The sequence below is a fragment of the Scylla paramamosain genome, chromosome 30 (genome assembly GCF_035594125.1).
Source record: "Scylla paramamosain isolate STU-SP2022 chromosome 30, ASM3559412v1, whole genome shotgun sequence".
NCBI lineage: Eukaryota > Metazoa > Arthropoda > Malacostraca > Decapoda > Portunidae > Scylla > Scylla paramamosain.
In genome coordinates, this window is record NC_087180.1 from 17,059,199 (window position 1) to 17,069,114 (window position 9,916).

The 9,916-nt window shown below is 45.3% G+C and overlaps 1 long non-coding RNA gene across 2 annotated transcripts in view; it reads right to left on the reverse strand.

The window, feature by feature from the left end:
* Positions 1-449: 449 nt before the first annotated feature.
* LOC135116124 (uncharacterized) overlaps positions 450-9,916 on the reverse strand; it is a 125,421-nt gene continuing 115,954 nt past the window's right edge. The window contains exon 3 of one of the 2 annotated variants that reach the window (XR_010276167.1): positions 450-1,177. This is a non-coding gene — a long non-coding RNA (uncharacterized LOC135116124). The other variant, XR_010276168.1, reaches the window with a different exon arrangement.

The following is a 9,916-nucleotide window of genomic DNA, read 5'->3' on the forward strand; positions in this document are numbered from 1 at the left end:
AACACTTCTAGCAGGAGATACAATGAGAGAATGAGGGCAGCGTAACGTCCGGAAAATGATACTTTTAAAAAAACCGTCCCTCTTAAAAAATAAATCAAAATAGATGGATGGAATACATGAAACAGCGTCACCTCTGCTTACCGAAATTCCAAGGCGTGTCCCACAGAGCTGGACATGATTGAGTGGGCTGCCCCGCCAAGACACACCCACCTGTAGGAAGCCGCGGCCCTGTCTGGGGAGTGTTCGAGCGTCTTATATAGGCAGAGGCGATTTGTTCACCTGCCCGCATCGTTCGATCAGAAAATAGAGCTTTGGAACAGGTGTGACGACAAAAACAATAAGGAAAAAATGTCCTTGTCGTAACAGTTGCTGAAAAACGGAAAATAACGTGAGCAATAGGTTAGTCAAATAAAGTGTTGGGCATCGCAGCAGGGAAAGAGGATTATGCAAGCGTGATGCGCCACTCGCGGCTCTCCAACATGTGCATCGCCACAAAGTGCAACCATAAACCGCTTGCATCATTTGTTAGGATCTCTGTAAATTTTTAAGATATTTAGATAAATGAACGTAGTGACTCACTTTTTTATTATAACTGGACATCAATTTTGCTTATTATCAGCGTATCAAAGGTAATACTGACACCTGGATATTGTGTGCAGTTTAATTGACTTATTCGTTACGGAGGCTGACAAATAGAATGAAATGAAACGGACAAGTAGCTACCGTGGTGGCGCAGGATGGCAGTCCTCCTGGCGTCACTTATCAGCAGCTGAGTCTGTCTCCACAACTCCTTCGCAGACACACCTGCAGCACAAGTCAGCAGCAGGCAACGCATCAAGACAAGTCGAGGCTTCAACACGGTGCAAAGAAGTCGAGAAAAAGTATTGAGTTTGATTTAAATATTCGTAACCTAAGCTTTTGTTTTACTTTAAATCGTTGGTTAGCTACAAATATTTCAACAAGAACTTTCAAAAACTCTAAGAAAATACGCTTTCATTGGCAAATTACCTTGAAAATGATTTTCCTCGTCGCTTTTCAGACCAGCGAAGCTTCTTTGATCGTTGCTACGCTGCTGCTGCATTCCCTGGAGTGAGGTGCTTGACTCCCTGCGGCGTGAAGTCTGGGCCAAACATGCGGGCAGCTCCCAAGACCACCCTGGCCACTTGGATTTGGCGCACTGCAGAGGCACAAGTGGAAATTTTGTTCTTTTAACAAAATTTCAGCTTGTGCACCTGCCAGTTCAAGCGGAGGAGCGAAATATTGCGCAGTGCCTCGCAATAGGCTAACGAAATTCACGGCAACGCAAAAATGTGGAATTACGCATTGCACAACTCATTGTTAATCTGTCCGATGCAAGTAGAACATTCTTAAGCACAAAATGAATTAAATGTTACCGTGTACATTTTTTAAGCAGGAGAAAAACAACGAAAAAAAATCTCGTTTAAGGGAATTGTAAAAATATAGAACCTCTGAATGAGACAGCGTGAGGCGGCCACCTGCTGGCGCGACGTGAATGACGCGACGGAAAGCAACAAGTAAACGACGCAGAAAAAAAAAAAAAAAAAAAAATTCCCGAGACTTAACTAACATAAAAAAGCCATTAACAGACAGACAAGTTAGCAGACACACTACCTGGGCTCGCGGCGGCTCCTCCCTCCACTCAGGTGAGATGCTTACCTGTGAAGACATAAAAGGTGTGTTAATTATCGTTTCGTCGTGTCGAGAGGTTCAAATTCATGTTATTATATAATTATACATGTACAAATATGTGAGCTCTGTTTGTGTGAGTGATAGTGAAAATGAGTATGGAGATTAAATAAAAGTGAATGGATGAATGAGCAAACAAATGATAAACCAAGTAATAATCATGAAAAATTATATATAGAAAAGGAATAACCAAACAAATACATTAACAAACAATATAAAAAATAAGAAAACAAAATGATATATGGAACAGTAAACGAGGAACGAGAAACCACATGAATTCAGCAACAGAAGAGCTTAGATGCAATAATTTAGTCAGCGTGGAAGAAGACAGACTGGAAGAGTACTGGTCGGGAGGGAACAGAGCGGGAGGAAGCATCGTGCCCAGGTGTTACTCCAGCAGGTGGGGCCTTCCTCCTCTGCTTCATTAACCCACACCCCTGCCTACCTGCCTGTCTGTCTGTCTGTCTCTGTTTTTGTGTCCGTCTGTCTGTATATTTGTCTGCCCACCTGCTTATTGTTTTTGTCTTTATTTATCTGTTTCTTTTTTTTTTTTGGCTGTTGTTTCTCTCTCTCTCTCTCTCTCTCTCTCTCTCTCTCTCTCTCTCTCTCTCTCTCTCTCTCTCTCTCTCTCTCTCTCTCATTATCTCGCCCTCTCCCTCAGTATCTCCCCTCAGTGTAATCTCCCCTCGTGTCCAGGTGAGGTGGGTCTCATTGCAGCCTGCCTCGCCCCTCTCCCCTCTCCTCTCCCTTCCTCTTACCTCCCCTCCCTTTCACCTGGCCTCCTCAACTCACCTGGGGCGCCGGAGCTCTACCGTCTCGTCTTAATGAGGCAGGTAGAGGCAGCCAATTAAGCCTTACCTGTAATTAACATGCCAAAGAGGGTTCTACTTTGGATTAGTTTGTGTCGAGTACTTAAGGCTCATGGCAATATTGGCTTTTCGTGACGTGTAAATTTATGAGAGGTGTGTTGTTCTTTGTCTTGTTTCGTAATAGTCTGGCGCGTGTTAAGTGTGTTTGTTGTATAGCCACTGGTCAGAAGTCCTCATATGTTATACTATACACTCATCGAAATATTGAGTTTTCGTGGTGTAAATTCGTGAAGGGGAGTGCAGTGTTGTTGGTTCTTAATAGTTTACAGTTTTGAGTGTGACTGTGAGGTGAGGAGGTGAGGTGTTGAGGAAGGAACGAAAAGGAGGTGAGGAGGGAACAAAAAGGAGGTGAGGAGGGAGCGAAAAGGAGGTGAGACGAGAACGAAAAGGAGGCGAGGAGGAAACGAAAAGGTGAGGCAGGAACGAAAAAGGAGGTGAGGCAGGAACGAAAAGGAGGTGAGGCGGGAACTAAAAGGAGGTGAGGAGGTAACTAAAAAGGAGAGGAGAGAACTGAAAGGAGGTGATGAGAGAACTAAAAGGAGAGGAGGGGGGAACGAAAAGGTGATGAGGGAACGAAAGGCGGTGAGGTGGGAACTAAAAGGAGGGGAGGAGGGAATCTGTTAAGTCTTCGCCCCACAAGGAAAGTAAAATATAAAAAAGAAAGGGTTCCAAAATATTAGGGCAATTCATTCAATCTCCTTACATTTCTTGATTCTTTCTTTCTTCGGCTTGTTTTTTTTTTTACTTAATAGGATTAGAAAATTGATATCATGCGGTTATTTCTCGTTTATTATTCATGTCACAGCAATATCCTATTTGTTAAGGGATCTTCACTTTCCACTTATTTATTTATTTATTTATTTTTTTGCAGTACTATTAGAGATGAGGATAACAGTCGTTAATATTTGTTCACTTTTCCTCCTCTTGTTTTATTTTATTTTTTTGCCATACTACATTGTTATTGTTATTAATATTGTTGTTGTTGATGATGATATTATTGTTGCTATTCATATTACCATTATCATCCCTCTACCTACTCCATTATTTTCCTCCTCTTCCTCTGCCTACTCTACTCCTCCTCCTTCCTTACCCCCACAGCAGCAGCAGCAGCAGCAGCGGGCAGACTCACTCAGTGGTTGATCAGATTACAAAGTCAATTATGAGTGAAAATGCCAGTCATGGGCATGGGGGAGAGAGGGGGAGAGAGGGGGAGTGTAGGGGAGGGAGCAGGACGCAGCCACGTGCCTAAAACCAACACATCCCGCCACCCACCACAGCCGCCCCTTGGCCCGCCCCTCCACCGCCGCCGCCCACCTCATTACCACCTTCGTCCACCCACCTACCCACCCACCCACTGAATATTTCCCCAAGGTCGCCCTTCTTGATCTCTGCTGGCGTCTGTGCCTCACTCATTTGCATTTTATTGTCACTGTTTGTTTGTGTGTTTGTGTTTTCATTTGTATTCTTACTTGTTTGTTTGTTTGTTTGTTTGTTTGTGTCTGGTTTTTACTTTTCTGATGTGTAACTGGTTGATTTTTTTTTATTCGTGACTGTCTGTTTGTTTGTCTGTCTGTCTGTCTGTCTGTCTGTCTCATCTTCTATCAACGGATTGACTATATATGTACTAGGTTCAATCTCTCTCTCTCTCTCTCTCTCTCTCTCTCTCTCTCTCTCTCTCTCTCTCTCTCTCTCTCTCTCTCTCTCTCTCTCTCTCTCTCTCTCTCCACAGCTGCATATTCACGCCCTCGTCACTCTCGCCCTTACAAGTTATAAGTTACCTGGGGCTTAATCACGCCTCACAACCCAGTCACTCACTGCAAACACCTGTCGCTTTGAATACACATCCACTTATGACCTTCCACAAACTTTCCACCTTCCCTCCTTACTTCACAGTCATTTAGAAGCAAGTAGGGACCCCGGACCATCCTCCCTATTTTTTTCCTCTCAGTCAATTCGTCCCTTTTTCAATTCATAGCCAGATTAACATTTCTCTGCCAAGGTGGAGCTGCTAAACACACAAATTTCGCATTCATTGTAAGTACTCGGCTGATTTCACTGACCGCCCACTACTGTTACTACCACTGCATTTATTGTTAGTACTAGGATCACCTGTCCTTCCCCAACCACTACTGCTACTGCTGCTGCTGCTACTATTACTACACTAACTACCATTACTTATTCTTCTCCAATCACTATTACTACTATTACCACAACCCACCACTACCACCACCACTACTACTGCTACTACTACTACTACCATCACTACTATTACTATCATCTGTCCTTCTCTAACCACCACCACTACTACCACTATTACTACTACTCCTACTGGTCCTACTACTACTACTACTAGTTTTCCTTACAACCAGTCACACAACCAGTCAGCCAGCCACTCTTGCCCCACTCATGTATATCTTCCGAGCCCCACAGACACACATACATACAGACACAGCCCGCCCGCAGCCGCCACCTCCTGGTATACCTGGTTCCCCTGCTGTTCTCTCTCGATTTTTCTCGTTTTTAACTCCCCACTAATGAACTCGTCCCTGCCTCTTAGTGTGGACTTAATCTATATTTTTTCCGCCTCGCCCAACGTGGATTATCGACCACACATGAAATAGAGAGCTGGGGATGTTGTATAGGATTACCCCTTGTGTGTGTGTGTGTGTGTGTGTGTGTGTGTGTGTGTGTGTGTTGTTTGTGGTGTTAGAGAGAGAGAGAGAGAGAGAGAGAGAGAGAGAGAGAGAGAGAGAGAGAGAGAGAGAGAGAGAGAGAGAGAGAGAGAGAGAGAGAGAGAGAGAGAGAGAGAGAGAGAGAGAGAGAGAGACATACCCACCCACCACCCACCCACCCCACACCTCTCCACTCGCCCCCCCCCCCCATCCACACGAAATCAGAGAGCAACACGCGGGCAAACAAGTGTGGAGAGAGAGCAAAGACAGGACACGCGGCGAGCCCTTCGTAATAAAAGAACATATTGATATAAGCGGCGCAGAGAGAGGGAGGCGCGGCTGAGTGTTTGAGGAATGGCCGGAGCTGAGAGGTGACCAACAGCTGCCTGGAGGAGGAGGAGGGAAAAAAGTCGTACACAAAGGGGAAAAATGCAGTGTTGGGGAAGGTAAGAGAAGGAATAAGAAATAGGGGCAGTAGATGTGCTGAGGAGGAGGAGGAGGAAGAGGAGGAGGGGGAAGAAAAATAACAACAACAACAAGATGACGAAAACAAAGACGATGGATGAACACGGAAATAAATAAAAAAAAGAAAGAAAACGGATACGAAGGCAAAAAGAAAACGACACAATGAAAGAATGAAAGAAATATAAAAAAACTACAATTCATTCACCTTCGAGAGAAAAATAAGACCGAAATTAAGAGATACAGTAGAAAAATAACACCACATTCTTACATATTCTTCCAATTTAAATATACGCATTGAATCAACAGAACCATCAATACAAGTCCAGGATACACCAGACAGCAACACACACAGCCACATGATAATATCCCCCGTGGTAGGGAGTGGCCGCGAGGTGCCCTGTTGGTGGTGGTGGTGGCGGGGCAGTCCGCGGGGGAGGCCAGGTGCCCAGAATCACCGGTGGCAGATGGTACCTCCCACTCACCACAACAAATGGGAGGGAGGGAAGGCAGGCAGGGAGGAAGAGGAAGAGAGAGAGAGTAAGAGGGAGAGAGGGAGGGAGGGAGGATGAAAGCGAGCGACCACTACCACCATCACCACTACCACCACCACCACTACCACCATCACCACTGCCACCATCACCATTCCCACCACTGCCTGTCTTCCGAACTCAATAAACCTTCTTTCCTTCCGGTTCATCTACGAGTACATCCCCCGAGGCACGCATGGGGACTACTAGGCACTGTTAAGAGGCTGGTGTCGCTGCCCCTCCCTGCTGCTCGTGAGGTGAGGAGCAGAGGCCCGGAAAACCTTGAGGAGTTCCGCTGGGTCTCGATAAAAAAAAGAATGGATAGTTCAGTTTGTAGTTTTGGAAGTAAATTGGGAGTCTTGTTTGGAATTTGTGTATACTTTTCAGTTTGTTTCAATACACACACACACACACACACACACACACACACACACACACACACCGACGAATAAAAGTAACATTAATCATTTCGACGTTAACTAGGCAAATTTCCTTTCCATTCTTTCTTAAACATCGGTAAACAAAATCTTAATATAGAACTAAGCCACTGGAATTCCACTTTCCTTCTCTCCCCTACTGACAAACATATCAAGCTGCTGCAATATGGCGGACTAAGCTCATTTAAAGAAGAATATCCCTCAGAACATTCCTAGACACACACAAATACTCTTTTCCCTCTGTATTCCCTCCCCCAAACTTCACAGTACTTCATATACCTTCCTTTTCGACCAAACACATCAGCCTGCACCAACAACACCGCTACAGTACCTCATTCCAGCCACAGTTCCAACACCACCACCACCCCATATATATATTCCCGAAAGCGATATTATTTTAAGCCTCCGTATCAAGTCTCACAGCCCCGACATGCAGAACAGCCTTCTCAGAGCTATGATACCTCACTCCAGTCTCTTTTTCACGTATCCTAACTCCAGCATCCACACGACCCTGTATATTCAAAGCTACCTTATTCTAGCCTCTGTGTCACGTATCACAGCTCCAGCATCAACACAGCTTCCCCGTCAGAGCTGCCACGTGCTATCGAGTAAAGTCAGGCCGCCCATCCACCGCCTCTCCTGAAGCCAATTATACAAGACAGATCCGCGCGTCTGATGGGAGTCGTGGTGGCCTAATCAAATCGTAGCGTCGAAGTGATTTTTTTCCTCTCTCTCTGCGCCGTGTTGCATAAATCATGGCCAAGCAACCAACCGGCCTACTGCTAATTGGTCTTGTGGTTAACAGGCGGCGTTGCACCAATTTGTCTCCTCGTGCTCCCAAGTGAGACAGTGATGGGAAGATAGAAGGAAAAAAATGATCGGGTCACGTAGTAAGAGAAGGCCAGGAACTGATTGAAAGAGAAAGAGAATCAGGTGACGGAAGAAGATGGAAGGGAAAACGGAGTGAGATGGAAGGATGAAATTACGTTTAAACTGCAAAGGCTGGGAGTCACAGAGGAAGATACACGGGACAGAAGCAACTGGAGGACACTCGTACATGGCGCCAACCCCTGAGAAGACAACGACTACCAGGTGAAGCATTATTTACCCTCTGACAGGTGATCTTGTTAGGGAGCTTCGATGTGATGGCCAGGGCGTGATACCAGTGACCCTTCCCGCTACGTGAGGCTTACTTAAGGCTTTTTTTGTGTTAAGTTCAGGTAGGACTGCCGACTGTCTGGGCTGTGGTGGAGGTATTGGCTAGTGGGTGAGGGGGTTAAGTAGGTTAAGAGAACATTTTCTTTCAGTGATGAGTCGTTGGGTATGATCAGTGTATTTCAATGAGTGCAGGATGAATATAGAGGCTTAAGGTGGGTAGATTAGTGATGTGTGTTTAGTTACTTAAGATGAGTGAGATAGATAAATGTTTGGTATTCACTTCAACACGTGCTTACTAAGAATTCGTGAAAATGGGATAGATAAAGTTATTAGTATGAATCTTTGAGATGTTTGGTGATGGAAGTCACGTATACGAGAGAGAGAGAGAGAGAGAGAGAGAGAGAGAGAGGAGAGAGAGAGAGAGAGAGAGAGAGAGAGAGAGAGAGAGAGAGAGGAGAGAGAGAGTGTGTTTGGAAGCTCAGTCTCATTCAATCAGAGGCCGAGGGACGCTGCCAGGTAAGATGGGAGGCGAGGGAGGTGACTGTGGCCAGGTGTGTTGGGCCCACCACCTGCCCTGCCCTCCCCTCCTCTCTCTCTCTCTCTCTCTCTGCGACCCCACACTCACACTTCCCTCCCTCCCTCTCCCCACTCTCTCTTCCTTCTTCCTTCCCGCCATAAGTCTCCTTCTCTTTCACTTTTACAGAGAGAGAGAGAGAGAGAGAGAGAGAGAGAGAGAGAGAGAGAGAGAGAGAGACTCTGATATTACTGATATTAATTACTGCAAACAATTACCAATATAATCATAAATAATGTAGTAGTTTCTCTCTCTCTCTCTCTCTCTCTCTCTCTCTCTCTCTCTCTCTCTCTCTCTCTCTCTCTCTCTCTCTCTCTCTCTCTCTCTCTCCGGTATCCCACCCTTTCTCTCCCATCCTATCGCCTTTCAGCCAGCCTCCCCCCCTCCTCATCTCTCGTTCCTTCCTCATCACCTGTCCAAATGTATGCTGTGTAGCTCTCTTCCGGTAAACACCACCCCATTACCCCCTTCCGGTGCCTCCTTTCCTCCTCCTCCTCCTCCTCATCCTCCTCCTATGTTGTCCTTTCTCTAATGCCAATAATTAGTTTGTAGTGAAATCAAGCAGTCTAGCCATGTAGGTGATTTATTGTTTGTGTTCCTTTGTGATTCTCTGAACTCTTCTTGTCTTTCTCTTCCTTGTTGTTGTTGTTGTTGCTGCTGCTGCTGTTGTTGTTGTTGTCTCGTCCGTCTCATTTCCGTACTCCATCTCCTCCTCGTTCTTCTCCTACTGCATGATTAGTAATTCTCCTCATTAAACCCTATCATTGTTGTTTTTCTTCCTCCCTTTACTTTTTCCTTAGTCTTTTCTCTCTCATTGTTAATCATTCTCCTCGTCGTTTCGTTGCCATTCATCATCGTAGTCATCATTTTCCTTCTCTTCCTCTTCATCGACGTCTCTCCTTATTAAATTCTATTATCGCCATTTTTTACCCGTTTATTTTTTTCTTAGTCTTTTCTCTTAGTTCGAATCATTCTCCTCGTCATTTCGTTGTCATTTATCGTCGTAGTCATCATTCTCCTTCTTTTCCTCTTCATCATCGTCTTCTTCCTCCTCCTACTCCTCCTCTTCCTCCATGTCTTCCTGATGCACGACGAATTACTGCAGCAAATGTTCCACAAAACGATTTCCTCATAAGCCGAGGCACTCAGTTTATGTGGCAGCGACAGAGGGAAGGCAGACGCGACCCGCACTACTTCTTTCATTTCCTCCCTCAACCAGACGCTTTCAGATGATCAAAAGGTCGAATGTGCGAGCAAAACTAAGACTATCATCCAGAAAGGTTTTACCTTCCCTCACCATGACTGTTTTCAAAGGCCACAGAGAAGATTAGCCGGGTTTCCAAGAGTGTTTTATCCAGTTAATGATATAGGAATCTTGTTAATCTGTCACTAGAAGGACCCGTATAGCTTCAATTAGATTCCGTTGAAAGCTTGTCCTGAGCTATGACGAGCCAATGAACCACACAAGAGGCAGCAAGCTTGATGTAGGTTAGGACTGAGCTTGAGT